This window comes from Nycticebus coucang, chromosome 4 (assembly GCF_027406575.1).
Source record: "Nycticebus coucang isolate mNycCou1 chromosome 4, mNycCou1.pri, whole genome shotgun sequence".
NCBI lineage: Eukaryota > Metazoa > Chordata > Mammalia > Primates > Lorisidae > Nycticebus > Nycticebus coucang.
In genome coordinates this window covers 44,610,957-44,629,310 of record NC_069783.1, presented here as the reverse complement: position 1 = coordinate 44,629,310, position 18,354 = coordinate 44,610,957, and the positions used below count along the sequence as shown (strand labels likewise).

Here is an 18,354-nt window from a genome sequence, read left to right as displayed (position 1 = left end):
TCTGAGGAGTGACCATATCAGTGGATGTACTTTACAGAGACAGAGCAGATCAGTGGCTGCCAAGGACTGAGGGGAGGGGTTTCTTTTTGGAGCGATGGAGATGTTCTGGAATTGATTGCACAACTTTGTCAATATATAAGCTCCACTGAATTTTATACTTAAAAGATAAATATTTGATAGGAGGATTATATGTCAATTTTTAAGAGCAGGAAAAAATATTATAAAACTATAGTAATTAGTATAGTGTGTTTCATTTAAAAATAGGCAAATCAATGGAAAATGATAGAAAGTCCAGAAATAGATCTGCAGATATATGGATGAGTAATTTTCGACAAAGGTGCAGAAAGAATAGCCTTTTCGACAAATGATGCCAGTAAATTGGATATATGTATACCAGAAACAAAAAGAAAAAAATTTGACTTACATTTTGAACCATATACAAAATTTAACTCAAACTGGATCATGGACCTCAATGTAAAATCTGAAATTATAAAAGTTCTAGAAGAAAACATAGGAGGAAATCTTTGTGACCTAGGGTTTGGCAAAGAATTCTTGTTTTTTTTTTTTTTTTAAATAGTCTCACTATGTCACCCTTGGTAGAGTGCTGTGGCATCACAACTCACAGCAAGCTCAAACTCTTGAGCTTAAGCAATTCTCTTGCCTCAGCCTCCCAAGTAGCTGGGACTTTAAGCGCCCACCACAATGCCCAGCTATTTTTTATTGCAGTTGTCATTGTTGTTTAGCTGGCCCAGGCTGGGTTCGAACCTGCCAGCCTTTGTGTATGTGGCTGGCACTGTAACCACTGTGCTATAGGCGCTGAGGCAGGCAAAGAATTCTTAGTGATAACATTAAAAACATATTTTTTTTTAAAAAGAGTAAAGATAAATTGGACTTCAACAAAATTAAGGTAATCAGACTTCATCAAAATTAAGAACCTCTCTTTATTATTTTCTTGAGTATTTTTTTTTTAATTTTTTCAAATTAACATGAGGGTACAATTTTTAGGTTACATTGTTCTCGCTTCCAGGGTAAAGTTCCATTTGTAGAAGAGCCCTTCACCCAGGTGGCATGTTATATACCCTCACGATGTGCACATTAGGTGAGATCCTGCCTCATGCCCTCCCTCCTTTCGCCAAACGTCCTCCCCCTTCACCCCACCCCGCTTTCCTCTATCCCTTAACTGGACTATATTAGTGTTTTATTAAGAACTTCTCTTTAAAAGACATTTAAGAGTATGAAAAGACAAGTCACAGGAGACTTGAGTCCAGATAAGTCTGGACTTATAAGATAAGTCCTATCTCTTGAGTCTGAGATAGGACTTACATCTAGAATATATGAAGAACTCTTAAAACTCTTTAAGAATCATAGTAATAGTAATAATAAAAGTAATAAGCATAGACAATGGTAGGAAACTTTTGGAGGTGATAAATATATTTATGCCATATATTATGGTGATGGTTTCTGAGCATATACTTACCTCCAAACTCAGTACATTGTATACATTAAATATCTACAGCTTTTTATATATCAATCAGATCTCAATAAGCGATTTATGAAATGATTTTGGGTGCCACCTCAAAAAAAAAAAAAACCCGCCAGGTACAAAATAAACAAACCATTCAATTAAAAAATGTCAACGGACGTTTTGCCAGTGACAATATATGAATGGCAAATAAATGTATAAAAAGAAGTTAAATTTCACTAGTTATTAGTGAAATGTAAATTAAAGCTGCAATGAAATGCCACTACTAATTTTAGCATGTCTAAAATTAAAAAGACTGATATATCAAGTGTTAGTGAGGAGATGGATTGACTAACTCTCATATATTGCTGGTGAGAATATAAAATGGTACAAACACTTTTTAAATTAAGTACAACCTACTATATGAACCAGTCATTCCACTGCTGAACGAGAAATAAAATTCTATATATATATACAGAAAAACTTGTTTACAAGTGTTCATAGCAGCTTTACTTGTAATAGCCAAAAACTAGAAATGATGTAAATGTCCATCAACAGATGAAGGGATAAACAAGTAATAATATAGACCTACACCGGGATACTATTCAGCAACCAAAGGGAATGAACTATCGATAGATGCAACACAGATGAACCCCAAAATAATTGAGTAAAAGAATGTAACAAAAAAGAGTACCTTCCTGTATGATTTTATTTATATAATAGTCTAGAGAACACAAACTATTCTGTAATGAGAGAAAGCACATCAGTGTTGCCCTTGGATGGAAGTGAGGTGGGAGGGAAGGAACAGATTACAAAGTGGTACAGGGAAACTTTTGGTGGCAATGGATATGCTCATTATCTGGAGAGTGGTGGTGATTCCATAGGTGTAAACATGTCAAAATGTAGTGGGTTGTGCATGTAATTATCTGCAGTTTATGTAGAGTAGATATACCTCCCTAAACCTGATTAATCTCGGCCCGCATTCATAACTGATAACTGGATGATAGGTATACAGAAGTTCCTTACGCTATTCTTTACACTTCTTTGTGTTTGAAATTCTCTCTGTTAAAAGGAAAAAAAGATCCATAATCATGATGATTTTAAACTATGTTCACAAATGCTGTGACGCTCCTCCCTTGCATAGGTGCAGTCTACTTCCCCTCTCCTTGAGTGTGGATTGTGCTTGGTGACAGATGCTAAGGACAGGAAACAGGAAATGATAGTGGGACTTCAGAGACAAGGTCATAAATGGCAGTGCAGTATCCTCCTTGCTTTGTCATTCTTGGATCACTCACACGGAGGGAAGCCAACTACCATGTTGTGAGAACACTCAAGCAGCCCATGTGGCAAGGAACTGTGGCCTCAGGCTAACAACCAATGCAGAACTGAGTCCTCCTGCCAACAGCTAAGGGCGCGAACTTAGAACTAAGTGCTCCAGCCCCGTCAAGCCTTCAGATTACAGTATAGCCCCTGCCCACATCTTGATTGCAACCTTATGAGCGATCCTGAGCCAGAATGACCCAGACAAGCCATTCCAGAATTCCCAACTCACAGGAACTGTGAAATAATAAATTCTTGTTGTTTTAAGCCACTGTATTTTGGCATAATTTTTTGGGAAGCAATTGATAACATACTCTAACATAAAAAAATTCAGAACAAGTGTAATGGTTCACATCTTTAATCCCAGCTCTTTGAGAGGCCAAGGCAGAAAGATAGCTTGAGACCAGGAGTTCAAGACCAGCCTGGGCAATATAGCTAGATCCCTATCCTTACCAAGAAGAAGACAGCTGGCATGGTGGCATGTGCCTGTAGACCTAGCTACCCAGGAGGCTGAGGTTACAGTGAGCTATGATCAGGCCACTGCACTCCAGCCTGGGAAACAGAGCAAGATCCCACCTCTACCAAAACAAACAAACAAACAAACAAACAAAAATTTCAAAGGATAGGCAAAAAAAAAATCATCCATACGAAACACTATTGGATATTTTAACAAAGTCTATAGTTCCACTGAAGTGCCAGCCTTTACACCAATCTCCTGGTTTCCCCACCCTTTACTGGCACCCCCTTTTAGAAGTTGCTGCAGTCCTTGACATCTGGCCCTTGCAATTCTCCCTAGACTGTGCCAAGGTGCAATCTTGTCTCCCCAGAGCCATCTTGTGACCAAGACAAACCTTGTCTCTCAAGATTACAAAGGCCAGCCCCTGCTTCTTTCATGGTGCATAACACAGGACAAATTCATGGCCATAAGCCCTTCGTTTCCCAAACTTTTGGTAAAATACACATAACAAAATTTACCATATTAACGATTTTAAGTGTATACTTACATGGTATTAAATATATTCATAATATTGTGCAGCCAGTCACCAGTTCTAGCTCCATAACCCTTCATATTATAAAATGAAAACTGTTTCAAAGTCCAGGAGGCTGCAAGAAACACCCCTCATGGACACATCATGACTGATACTTCTCACAGCTCACTTTATATTTGAGACACTGAGGCACAGATGGAAAGTGACAAGCCCAAAAGTCACACAGCCAGGCAGTGGCAGTCTCTCCTGTCTGTGCCCGGTGAGAGTAAACGATTGTGCTAGAGGCCCTTGAGCACAGGCTAAGACGTTTGCTTTGAGGAATGGTTTTGAAGCCCTTAAGTTCACCGCGCCCACACTCCACACACAGTCGTGGTGCCTCCAGATGCTTAGAGACTAAGGCGCCCTGTTTCCATTTAACAGGCACAATAAATCCTGGTTCATAAAAAACAGATGCTCCAAGATATGGACACAGATGCAGACACATACAAGCCTGTGTGGCGGGACACACATGCACGCAGCAGACACACGGAGATGCCCAGAGAGCTGTATGGGGGAGCAGAGCCTCCCTGTGACCGCAGAGAGACCTCCATGGGCACCAGATAGCACAGACTTGTGTGCAGACACAGAGACCCACTGGCTGGTGCACAAATGGCATAGTGCTGGCCTTGGGTTTGGGTTGGGGTGGGTTGTTTGTCCTTCTTCCTCAGGCTTTGTCACAATAGGTGTCTATGAGAAGACTAGACCAGTGATCAGCAGCAAGCCAGGCCCTTGGCCATGAGCTTCCTTAGGTGACCCAGAGCCCTCCTCTGTGCCATGGTGTTCCTCCAGAAATCCCCTGGGCTGAATTTCAGCTTCTGTTTTGCCAAGTCCTTCCCCAATTTGGGTATCATTTGAGCCTTTATATTCAGAGGAGCTCACACTACGAGGCAGGAAACATTATCTCCATTGGCAGGGAAGGAAGATAGACCTCGGCCCAACCAAGGTCAAGTGATAAGCCAGTAGGCCCTCTCTCTCAAAGGCCAGGCATTTCTCCCAGCCAACTCTGCTAAACCTGCTCTCCATTCTCCCTACACCCTCTCCTCCCTAAGCCTTATAGAGATGCCACAAGGACATGGGAGCTAAGTCTGTGGTGAGTGGAGCATTCCCAGGAGACAGGAACCAGACACGGCCCCCTGCAGGAGCTGAGAAAAGCAGATGAGGCAGCTCAGACATGCTCTCTGCAGTCTCCCTTCCCATCTTTCTACTCTTTCATTTTAAGTCCTGGGGCCTACAGGGGGACTGAGAAGGGCACTGGGGAAACCCACCCCCTTAGGCACTTTGGGGTGCCCTGCAGGGCAGAAGGCTGATTAGCACCCATGTACCTCACAGTTTGCATAAGGCCAGTGGTGAGCCTGATCTTGGCTATAGCATTGTAAGTGAGACTGAAGTTAGATATGAAGGAGTTTCTGGCTCCAAAACTGAAATGCAATACTCTGTGGGTCCAAGAAGAGGCAGCAGCAATGATTCTGAAATTTATTAGGACAGACCACCTGAAGGGGTGAAGCTTGTGAGTGTCATCCACTTCTCTGCCTCTCAAAACCTGTTGACAGAAAGTTACAAGTAGCATTTGCATAGCAGATCCTTGTTGACAAACTGCTGTTAGCTATAGTTCATTTTGATCAATGAATATATTCATCCGGGAGGGTGAATGGTGCAATGGTCAGAAGTATGAGTCTAGCCTGGGCATGGTGACTCATGCCTATAATTTCAGTGCCTTCGGAGGCTGACGGAGGAGGATTGTTTGAGGCCAGGAGTTTAAGATTAGCCTGGGCAACCTAATGAGACCCTGTCTGTAGAAAAAAATTTAAAAAATTAGTTGGGTATAGTGGCGTGCACCTGTAGTCCCAACTACTCCGGAGACTGAGCCAGGAGGATTGCTTGAGCGCAGGAATTGAAAGCTACAGTGAGCTATGACTGGGCCACTGCACTCCAGCCTGGGCAACAGAATGGGACCCTATTTAAAAAAACAAAACGAAAAGAAGTGTGAGAAGTGTGAGCCTAGAGTAACTCCCTGGGGTTAAACACTAACTACATTGCCTGCTGTTTGACCTAGGGCAAGTCTTTTAACTCCTTTGAGCCCCAGTTTTCTCCTTGGTACAATGGGGATAAGCAATAGTCCCTCCTCCCTTACATGAAGGTTAAAGAAAGTTGGTAGCCTAGTGAGGGCACTCAAAGAGAGCTCAGTGTCCCAGCTTTTTGTGTTCATTAGTCAGGTGAGGGATGCCCTGCCTCCATCTACAAAGGATTGAAGTTAGCTGCAAAGTCTGCTTTAGTCTTCCCAGCAGCCTGGGGGTTGACCACGATCTCCCCAGGGAAAGGACCTGGGCCCTGGGTGAATCTAGTGCCTTGCTCTAATCCCACAGGCCAACCCAGGACCTTCACCCAGACTCTAACTCCAAGTTCTTGGTTCTCTCCCTGGACTGTTTACCGATGCTGCCATCCTGTCATGTGACCCCTGTGGGGATGCCTGGAAGGAGAGCAGGAGGAGGTCAGGACCCCTCCACTTCAGGAGGACTGGGTGCTCCATAGTGGTCTCTGTGCTCAAATGGCACCGAGTCTGTGGTGCTTCTGCTGATGAAGATTTTTTAAAAATTAAACCTCAGTGCTAATCTATGGTGGTATAAATTAGTGGTTGAAAGGGGAGGGGGTTGAGAGGAAGGGAAAATGAAGAAATCTTCTGGGGAGATGGAACCATTCTATAACCTGGATAATAGCTGCACACGAATTGCGAAAAATTATCAAATTGATATGTACATTTGAATGGATGTTAATTTACCAAATAATAGCAAGTTTTGACATAATTATGTCGGTGATGCAGAAAAAATAATTTTAAGTCTGCCTTTGAGCTCAACCACAGGGGCTGGACTCCCTCTGCAGCTCTGTCTGTGTCAGTCCTGAGGGGTTGCAGGGACCCCACATGGAGGCTTCAGCTGCATCTGCTGCCAGAGATATAGCTCCCTGAACACAAGCACACACTCATGTACACACTCATGCACACACCCAAACTTAGATGTAGGAGGAGAGAGGCAGGACAGGGTTGCTGTGGGACACGAGCTGCTGCACTCTCAGGGTATTTTCCAGTCTCCCATCTGCCCACAGGCCTGGGCACCAGGGAGGGCTCTGGCAGAATGAGGGGTGCGGGCCGGAGAAGAACATACCCTGGGCTGCAGCTGGAGTGAACTGGCTGTCATCCCAACATTCCTGCCTCCCCCTCCTGGGAGCCCTCCAGAAGCCCTGCTGGGCTGAATCGGCTCTCTGTTCAGGACCGGGGCATTAGTCCACAAATTGAGATGCTGGAGCTGAGTCAGAGCACAGGGCAACTTCAAGGACGTGAGGGAGAACACGCTGGAGCTGTCCACACCTCCCACCCCACCCAGGCCACAGCAGCCATCCAGCCACATCCTGGGCTACCCTGGCAGGACCTCCATGCAGAGCCCTGGCCACATGGGTTCCTGGGTGGCCCATGCTGCCCCCACCACCAGGTGCCCACCGGAATGGAAGGCAGGACTCTCAATCTGACAAAGGAGAAATTGGTGGAGGGTGAGTGGGGGAGGCAGTGGTCTTTGAACCCTCAGGGTTTTGGAATTTGTTTTTAATGTTTAAAAAAAATTGTAAGATTCATCTAAGGGAAAAAAGAATTAATTTTGGGATCATCTGTTGTGCTGATTTATTCAGATCATTTATTCACTTATTTGTCCAACAAAATGTTGTTCTGAAAGCTTAGTATCTGCAGGGCTCTGTGTTGGGCTGTATACAAAAATGGATAAAGCAGTCTCTGTTTCCATGGGCTTTACACCCAGTGGAGGAGACAGACAGGTAACAACTTGCAATAATAAAAGAAAGAGTCAGTGTCAAGAAAGAGTTGTAAGTGACTAGCAGCAATGGCCTAGGATGAGGGGTTCACTCTAGCTAGAGGAGTTAAGGGGAGGTTTCCTGGGAATGGGAAGGATGGAGAGGTAGCTGTACCTGAGCTTGAAGACTGAACGTCCCCAGGGAGGGGAAGAGCATGGGCAAGATGAAGAGGGCTGGGAGAGCCCTGTGTTCCCAGCAGCTGGGCTTCTGGGAGGGTGCCTTGGGGCTTGCCCTGAGAATGCCAGGCTGTCCACTGAAGGCCCAGAAGATCATATTCAGAAACTGTGTGTCCCCACCTCCCTGCTTTTAGCTGATTGAATCAGCCTGAGCACCTGCTCCATATCCAGTGGGCCTGGCAAGAACATTCTGCCCAAAGGAATACTGGGACTCCTTGGATCAATACTGGGACTCCTTGGATCCTGAGAGAAGCAGAGGAGTGTGTGTCCTGTGAGGCCAGAGCACAGACCTAGGGAGCGGGCAGCCCCACCTCTGAGCCCCCCTCTGCACTCTAGTCTCCACAAGCCCTGACTCCATGTCTGCCTTGACCATTCTTGATGCCTTGTCCTGGACTTTGCCAGAAGATTTAGCTACAGGGTTGATTCCACCTGAGCAGCCTCACCTATTCCCCCCAACCCACCACAGGGAGGAACTGATCTTTAAATTAGCATCATAATGAGCAAGTTTCCACAAAAGGGCGAACTGGAGTCTAGTTCAAGGACAGCGTGGAACTTGGAGGTTTTTGAGGTGTTCAAGAAGGTCCCTTTGGTATAAAACAGAAAGGATCTGAAGGGGACCTGGGCCAGGGGCTGTGGGGGAACAACTGGAGGGGAGTGACAGGTGGATAGGAAGTGGGTGAGGCGAAACAAAGTCTCCCAGGTGCAGAAGCCACGAGGAGGAACAGGTTTGGGAAGAGAGAATGGATCTGGCTGGAAGACCTTATGAGACATTCTGGTGGGAAGGGTAGGGTGTTCAGGAAGGAGGTCTGGGTCAGACACCTCAGCCTAGAAGCAGGGAGCTTGCAGGAGGGGTGGGGTCATGGTAGAAGGAAGAAGAGAGAGTCCAGGCTCAGGGAGCCCAGGTCTCCTTCAAGTCAGCAGGTACCGGAGGGTTTGCTGGAAGTCTGGAGCTCAGAGCAAAGCAGGTGGAAGAAGCAGGAGGTCTCTTTCCTCCTCCATTCTCTTTCCTTGGCCTCCCTTGAAGACAGAGGATGAGGAAAGGATGCCTGATTCATTTCCTAAGGCAGCCATAACAAAGTACCACAAAGTGAGTGACTTAAATCACAACAGAAATTTACTGTCTCACAATTCTGGAGGCTAGAAGTCTGAAATGGAGATTCCAGAAGGCCATGTTCCCTGTAGGAACAGCTTGCAGCTGCAACACACCAATATCTGTTTTCACACTGTGTCAGTCTGTTTGTGTTGTTATAACACAATGCCAAAGACTGGATAATTTATAAAAAACACAGATTTGTTTTCTCAGAGTTTTAACTTCCCAAGTGCCCTACTTGAACTAGAACTCCAGTTAACAGAAAATAAATCTCTGTTTTTTATAAATTACCCAGTCTCCGGTACTGTGTTATAATAGCCTACTCTGCAGGCTGGAAAGGCCAAGATCAAGGTGCAGGCAAGTTTGCTGTCTGGGGAGGGTCAGATCTTTCTTCCCCCATCGTGATTGGATGCTGTTGTATTCCTCCAGACAGAAGGAACATTGTCCTTACCCGGCAGAAGGGCAGAAGGGATGAACCTGCTCTGTTGAGAGGACACCTCATTCCATTCACGAGGACAGAGTCCTCATTACTCAAACACCTCTCAGAAGCCACACCTCCAATACCATTGCTTTGGGCATTAAATTTCAACATGAATTTTTGGAGAAGCCAAACCTTTAAATCATAGCACCTGGCCTTCTCCCTGTGTCTGTATCAAAATGTCCTTCTTCTTCTAAGTTTGCCAGTCATGTTGGATTAGGGCCACCCTAATGACCTTATCTTAACTATATCTTCAAAAGCCTATGTTCTGATGACGTCAACACGCACAAGGACTTCAACAGATCTTTTGGAAGGCCTAACCCAACCCATAACCAGGGCATTCTAAGGCAACTAGTGGTGAACAGAAAGAAGAGAGATGGAGGGGCTCTTGATAAGAGGGGGCCAATGAGGTTGGGGGGAAGGAAACAACTCCACCCATCCCAGTTCGTGCCTTGGATTGTTCAGACCCACTTATTTCCTCAGTGGAGAAAATAAGTGGGGCTGTGAACTCCTATCTAGGCCTTTTCCCAGGAAGCCTGGTTGTCTCTGGGATCATCCCTAAACCTACTTCCAGGATATATAAAAAAGGCAGAGATGAGGAGAAAGGAGCTCCAACCTGACTTGAGGCCCCTAACAGTATCTCCATGGAACTACAGTGGTGGCCTTCAGCTGACCAGGCCACAGCAAGGCCAAGGATTACCCTGGAGCAAGGGAGGAGCTGAATTTTGACCACAAAGCCTGACCTACCTCTCAAGTGGTCAGAGATGAAGCCTCAACGGAGTAACTTCAGCTGGAACTCTGCCCCTCCTCTCCAAAGGGTTGGGGCACAAAGACATTCGTATTTTTGGAGATCCCCCAACTGAAAAATGGGCAAGTGACTTGAACAGGAACTTCTAATATCTGTGGGGCCCTTAACAAACTATTAAGTAAGATATATTCTGTCCTCCTAACTTTGCGAATACACGTTCACAGTGACCTGGAGGGCCAGGTTCAAATTCAGAACTTCACGTTCCTAGGAGTTCCATGCCCAAACGTGTTGTTCAGGAAGAGCCTCCATTTCACTCCTCTTGTATTCCTGCCCCCAGTGACGTCTACCCTGCAGCGGGTCTCACACTTGTGAGAGGGGACACTCAAGCCTACATGTCCAAGCTTCAACCTCACTCCAGCCAACTTCTTGCACCATGGCTGCCCTGGAGACTGGGGAGAATAAGAATGCATGGTTCTATCCACCCTGGGAGGACAGGCCTGGGGAAGCAGCCCATGAAATCCTTGAAATCTGGTTTGGGAGCCTTTGGACAATGAATTCCAAAGTCCTAGTACCAGCCCCATCCCTTAGTAACTGGATAACCTAACTTCTATGGGCTTCAATTTTCTATAAAGACTGTTCAGCTAGGTTATTATGAGGTAAAAACATTATATAACTCTAAATCCTAATTCGAATGTTAGTCCAATAGATTTAATGGTGTGGGTCTGGACACTAGCCTGACAGCTTGGCCTGAGCTGTCAGGTGTCATCGGGCAAAAGTGACAAACTGAGATGGGGCCAGGCTCTAGCCAAAGCCCTCTGCAGCTCCACTGGGGGAGGGAAGGAGGCAGCTGACCAGCACCAGCCACAGCCCCAGGGCCTGGTGGGCAGGAGCCTTGGCTGTTCCTCTGGGGTCCCCTCTGGCCTCACAGTGATCCATAGCCTTGGCTAGGAGGCCTGACTGGGTGCTCGGAGCCCTGGCACTGGCCCCTACAGCTGTGTCTGCCAACTGGCTGGCTTGCAGCTTGGGTTGGTTGGTGTGTGCTCCAGAAGCGGGAAGACCTATTTTTGCCCCAGCCACAGGCCCATGGCCAGAAAAAAAGTTAAATTAAGATAATTTTGTTTTTTTCTTGGCATAATAAAGTGCAACTCGCCTACTTTGCAATAAAAGAAGTGATCTGAGAATCACTTCAATAGGAACAATGAATCCTAAATTCACACAGGTCTGCAATGAGGCCAGCAAAGCAGGGGCTAAGAAGTAAGGAGAAGGGGGCGGGGGGACTAGGGGAGCACTGAGGGGCCAGAGGCAGACAGAGAGAGACAGGAGCAACAGGAGGGAGGAGAAAAATCCAGTACAGATAGGTACACATTTAAGGGCCAGCAATAGAAAGAGAGATAGATAGCAAGGGAGACAGATGGACAGAAAAAGAACAGGCACCCTGGGCTTTGAGGAGTGCATGAGAGAAGTGGCAGAGCCTGGATTCATACCAAGCTGTGGTCTTGCATATCCATTGGCAAGATGGGACTTCATCCTGGATAGCCATTATTCAAGCTCTCCAATTACTCTACTCTGTGAACCCACAGAGGGTCCATCCTTAATGAACTGATCCAAGCAGTGTATAAAAGAGGAAGTTATCCTTGTTCCCCCAAAGCGCTGTCTCTTTTTTTTTTTTTTTTTTGTAGAGACAGAGTCTCACTTTACGGCCCTCAGTAGAGTGCCGTGGCCTCACACAGCTCACAGCAACCTCCAACTCCTGGGCTTAAGTGATTCTCTTGCCTCAGCCTCCCGAGTAGCTGGGACTACAGGTGCCCGCCACAACGCCCGGCTGTTTTTTGGTTGCAGTTTGGCTGGGGCCGGGTTTGAACCCGCCACCCTTGGTATATGGGGCCGGCGCCTTACTGACTGAGCCACAGGCACCGCCCCCAAAGCGCTGTCTCAAGACAAAGGGGCACATTCCTCTATTAAATCCCTGTTGTTCCTCGAGCCAAGGCAGGAGAAGACAAACCCTCGTAGACAAAGTCCATCCTACCTTGGGGTGAGGACAATTGGAGAAGGAAAGGTGTCTCCTTCCAAATAGCTTCTTAGGACCGCAGGGCCCACCCAGGGCAGGCCAGACACCCAGGCCCAGTGGGCAGCTGCTTCACAAGATGAGATCGGAGAAGCACCAGGGAGACAGCCCTGCCCCAAAATATCTGCCCCCCACTGCCTGTCAGGGCTTTGACCTTCACCTCAAGGTAACAGCCCCAACGAGGGCAGGAGTCAGGAAATTTAGCTGCAGGTCTCCCGCAAAGCTTTCCAAGCCTGGATTCTCTCTCTTTTTTTTTTTTTTATTGTTAAATCATAGCTGTGTACATTAGTGCAATCATGTGGCTCATGTTCCTTTTCTGTCCATTTCCCAGGGTTGCCGTGAGAACCAGCTTGCTGATGGATATGCAAGACCACAGCTTGAGTATGAATCCTGGCTCTGCCACTAACTGGTGGGGTATTTTGGGTTCTCTGTCCCCCTATCTGTGTAGGGAACCGGATCATGCAACCTATTTTGGGGAGGGAAACACCTAACCTGTTGTTAACACCTTTTCACAAGTATTTTCTAAGAGGACCGGCCAAGGTGAGCAAGTTTCTGATGTCTATTCTAACAGCACAGGTGAGGTTTGACAAACAAAGATAGGTGAGAAATTGGTCTAATGTTGGGGCACTGCTTGGTTTCAAGCAGTCAGTTCTCCAGCTGGCAAATGTTTACGTATTCTCTAAGACTCAACACAAGTGTCACTTTGTCAGTGACACCTTCCCTAACCAGAGAGAGTTACTCCTGAGTCTCATCACTCATGTTATAATTGTTCCACAGTGTCCCTCACATTTTACTGTCCTTATGGGGTGCCTCTCCCACCAAACTGTGAATCTGTAGAGCAAGGGCTTCATCAGCGTCAATTCTGGTTCACCAGCCTCTGACAAATGCTTGGCCCAGAAAGTCATTCCAGGTTTACTGAATAAATACCTGGGTTTGTCTCTCTACTGGAGGATCAGAAAATAGAAATATTTAATCTCTGTGAGGATCCTCCTAGTTATCCAAATAAAAGTCCTTCATTTGCAAAGCCTTTACAGATTCCAAGTTTATACACCTGTTACTTCATTTGCTCCTCCTCACAATGGCCCCATGGGCTAGGTGTGAAGGTACTGCACCCTACGTGACAGCTGAGAAGAAGTAGGAGAGGCTAAGGGATTTGCTCCAGGTCACCCTAACAGTGAGTAGCTGGGCCAGGACTGGCACTCAGGTCTCCTGAGTACTAGTCCAAGATAAATCTGCTGAGGCTTATTGGGTCAAGAAATTACAGGCTAGCTGGGGAAGGAAGTGGGGAATATTATTTTCTAGGGGTTTTGTTGTTGTTGTTTATGTTTCTTTGCCAAAGGATTATATAATTTTTAAAGAAAATATGTTTTAAAAAAGCCAAATAGGTAAAACATACAAAGCATATAAAAGCAGCATGCTATGTGAATTTATTTTATAAGTTCAAATTTATGATTATGTTGATCAACAAGAACAGAAAAGCTGTTGTAAATCAAACAAAAATGTAAAGTCTGAATTACACACGGTCTCTGCAGGCCAGTGAGATAATTATCACATGTATTTATTTTGTTTTGAATGATAATCACTGTTTCATTTCACAGCTTGCATTAGGGACAGTACTTTCGATTGACAAATAAGTACCAGGTCATTACAAATATTCTAATTCTTGATTTGTCCTAAAGACTCACACTATACATATTGTAATACTGTTTTTAAAAAATTATTTTTCACTGTGTGCTCAATGCTGATTTTTTTTGTACTTACCACGTCCTGATCTCTCTCTAATATAAACACACATAACCTCTCTTCTTTATGATTGAGGAAGTGGAAGAATGTGTCATTTGTTCAGCAAGTTCTATACTAAGAGACGTCTATATGATTTCCTAAGAACTCCTTCGAATATAGACTGCATACTTGCTGGAGTGTAGCCGGAGTGTAAAATCCCAGAAAAGTTACTCAAAGAGTAACCATTTCCATACATATTCCAAGTTAGCCTTCAAAGAAGTTTGCCCCAATTTACTCTCTTATATGCTGCGTATAAAACTGCAACCTGTCCCCACCTTTGCCAATGATGAGCATATTATTTTCAATTTGGTGTCAATATGCTACAAAATGTCAGCATGATAATTGCTTTAATAATAAGCAATAATTTGATAATAATAAGATAATTTGTACTTCTTTAATTATGAATGAGATTAAGCATTTTTTATGTGTCTATGGATGATCTATTTTTTATTCCTATGATATCCATTCATATTCTTTGCCTATTTTTCTCCTGGTTTTCTCTTTTATCCCTTACTGATTTATTTATCTCTTTGAGTATTAAGGGGGTTTCCACCTCCATTACTCCTCTGGCTGCCTATGACTTACATCGTATCAACTTCAATGAACTAGTTTCTGTTCTTCTGTGCCCTGAGTACTCAGCAGTGTTCAATACACTTGGCTACTCCCTGATTTTAATTATTTTCTTGACTTCAATAGTTTTTACTTAGTTTATTTTGATGAAAATTGATATGAACATAGTCAAAAGAAGTTATACAAGGTTTATAATGAAAATTAGCACCAATTTCTCCCTTCACTAATAACTGCTCAACAGAGACATCCAGTCTCAATGATGTTAGTTGGTTCATTTGGTGTTTACTTCCCCATCACTAAATAACATGCTTATATTGTTATTGATTGGCTTTTCAGTTCTGGCTATTATCTATTGATTTTCCATTATGGAAAGTGAAGATTCAGCTATCTTTTAACCCATATACATGCATACTTTTCATTCCTTATCCCCCAATACAATTGTACTATGATTAGTTAGATCAGTATTCTGTGTTTACGTGTTTATGACTCCATAAATGCCAGTTCCAGCTGAAACATACAGTAAACTTTTTGGTTTTACCTTTTCTGCACAATTCATTGTTTTTTTTTCCTGGAAATAACATTTATTTCTCCATGGCCTTCCTTTTTGATGAACTCATCACTCGTTCAATGTCAAGCCTCCCCCAGTTGTGTAAATCACCTCTCAATGTATTCGGACACATTAGGTGTTCTACCAGTTTAATCTTGAAACAATCCCCTGAATCTCCTGACCTTTTAAAATCCATTCAATTTGCCTTCTCCACTTGGCACATACATAGCCATGTCTTGGGAAATCCTTTCTCCATCATTCTGGGGATTTCCTGCTCCTCGTCCTTGTATTGAATCCCTTGTTTCCTGGATCCTCTGCTTTCTCAAGATTTCTGAGAAAGGGTGTGTGAGAGATCATTTCTTTTAACTTGAATATCTAAGATTTATTCTACAATAAAATCTGATTGATGATTTATGTTGGGCATTAAATTATAGGTTTAAAATAATTTTTTCTCAACATTTGAAAGATATTACTTCCATATATTATGTCTCCCTTGTCTTACATTGACTTTGAGAACTATAAAGTCATTCTGATTCTAAACATTTGCATGTGACATCTTTTTCCTTCTTTCTTAGAATTCTGTGAGATTTTTTTCTTCGACTTTCAGTGTCCTGAAATTTCACAATGTTGTCCATTAGAGGAGCATCTGTTTGGTTCCCACTGTGCCAGAGAACTAAAGGGCCCTTTTATCTGTTGAATGTTGTGATCTTCTCACATAGGCAATTTTCTTTATTCTCACACTGAACTATAGACTAGACAAGAGAAGAGAAATTTAAAGAACTCAAGCAAAAATTAAGAAAAATATTTAAACTTAAAGCATAGAAAGAAAAAAGGAATGGGGGAAAAATCCAGAAAGGAGCATAAAATAATATGAGATATAATAACAGATGTCTAACGTATATATAATTGGAGTCCCAGAGAGAAAAGAGAGGTAGAGAAGGAGGAAAAAGCAGTATTTGAAAAAATAATGGTCAAGAATTTTTAAATCACTCTGCTGCATTTTTTCCCTAAGAAAGGAACCTTTTTGGGGAGCAGTTATTCTGTTTCCTTCATCCCCTTTAAAAATAATACAATATTTTTGTTTTAAAATTGCAAACTCTCTTTTTTTTGAAATCATTTCCCTTTATGTGAAGATACATGAATGAAATGTATATGAATATTGAAAATCAAATATTTCACTGCCCAAACTTTAAATATCTCAAGAGCACAACACATTTTAAACACACTTAAGATCTTGTAGCTATTTCAATATTCTTAGGAATGATGAGTGATGAGCCGATCTACCAGTTAGGATCTGTTTCCTAACTTATTTCTTCGCCCTCTTTTACCTCTGAGAGCTTTTCATTATTTTCCAGTGTTTGCTGAAGTTTATGGATAGAACTAAGAAGAATATGAAACTGTTTCTGTCTCAACTCCAGCTTATTATCTTCAATGCTTTCTTTAATATGTGAGAGATGTCCTAATTCTTTTCCTAGAGCTTCTTGTTCCTTTAAGGTTTCATGCTGTCTGAATGATGCTGGATCACTTTGCCAAAGCATCATATTCTCGGCAATTTTTTCATATTCCTTTTGCTTGAAGAATTTGCTTGCTGCATTCAGCAACTTTTTCATGTGTTGGAGCAATGCCGCATTCTATTTCTTTGTAATTTTTTCATAATTTTCCATTTCTCTTAGATTCGTATCATATATTAATGAAGTTTTGCACACTGAAAATTCACATTTAGACAGTGTGCTCAGCATGCGTTGGCATTGGCTTTCCAACCAACCTTCCAGCCCTTGCGATCCAGAGTTGCACCATTTAGTGAAACTCTTTACTTGGCTTGGTGCCCATAGCACAGTGGTTATGGTGCCAGCGACATACACCGAGGGTGGCAGGTTTGAGCCTGGCCCTGGCCAGCTAAACAACTGCAACAACAACAAATAGCTGGGCGTTGTGGCAGGCACCTATAGTCCCCACTACTCAGGAGGCTGAGGCAAGAGAATCACTTAAGCCCATGAGTTTGAGGTTGCTGTGAGCTGTGATGCCACAGCACTCTACTGAGGGTGACATAGTGAGACTCTGTCTCAAAAGAAAAAGAAAAAGAAACTCTTTACCAGCAGATTAATTCTCCAATCATGTCCATCAACTAGGAGATGTTTCCTTATGACTTAGTCATCAGTCACGGCTCCCATGGTGTGTGTGGTGGCTGGGGTGGTACAAGCTGAGGATCGCGAACTCTCTTATCTCTCTGAGGATATTAAGGATAAAACTTTTTGTTTTTGTGAAGTTTTCTTCTTTTTCCAAAATACTTTTTATTTTGTTTTCTAAGATAGTCTGATAAACACTTTAAAATACATATTTTAGTATATTCAAAGAACCAAACGAAAAAACAAATTTTAACACTCTAGAGCAAATATAGGCAAAACTAAACCAGTTCCAGGTAGACATAACAAGATAAAGACCCACAATCCTTATCCACATTCTGAAACTCCGTAACTCTGAACACCTGAAAAAATATAAGATAGACCTGCAGACAATATCCAGACAGCTCAGGGGGAGCAAGGTTCAGAGAATTCTGTGAAAAATTTACTCCTGGGGATAAGAGTTGCACCTTGCCAGTGATAAGCGTGTATCCTTAAACACATGTCTCAAGATCTGAGAAGGATAGGGCAGACATGAGGATGAAGTTATGGCCAGAGGTGGGTGTGTGGGGAGAAGAGTGTCAAGTGTGGGGAAAATGCAGAGAATAATAAAACAGCCTCGGGACAGCATATTTTAGAAAGTATTAGTAAAAATAACTCCATGAGACGACCTTTTCTATTAACAAATATCTGGACCAGAAAAAGACACCTCATCCCGGAAAAGGAAGCAGCATTTACTTGATACAGAGTGCTCACTAGAAAAATATTGCCAAAGGAGAGGCAAAAATCCTGTGAGAACACTTTACTATAATTAAAAAATGAAAACCTACTAAATCAATAGTTTCTATGAAAAAGAAAAAACAGAGGAATTCAAGAAAGAGATAAGAAATCAAGAGTTTATGGTGAAATAATAGAGATGAGCCATGAGCTGGCAGCACTTGGGAGACAGAGAGAAACCGTCATGGAAACAAAGATGAACATAAAGGGGAATAAGACGCAGCAGGCGTGGCAGACAGGAAGGAGTAAAGAATTGTCAGACATACAAAAAGATGCGACCAAAGTGAAACACCAATGAAGGTTGTCAAAGGATTAGAGAGAAGGTAGGAAAGGAGCTCA

At 43.4% G+C, this 18,354-nt stretch overlaps 1 pseudogene; it reads right to left on the bottom strand.

Annotated features, from left to right (window-relative positions):
- Positions 1-16,398: 16,398 nt before the first annotated feature.
- LOC128584292 (THO complex subunit 7 homolog) lies at positions 16,399-17,289 on the bottom strand (annotated as a pseudogene).
- Between the last annotated feature and the right edge of the window lie 1,065 nt (positions 17,290-18,354).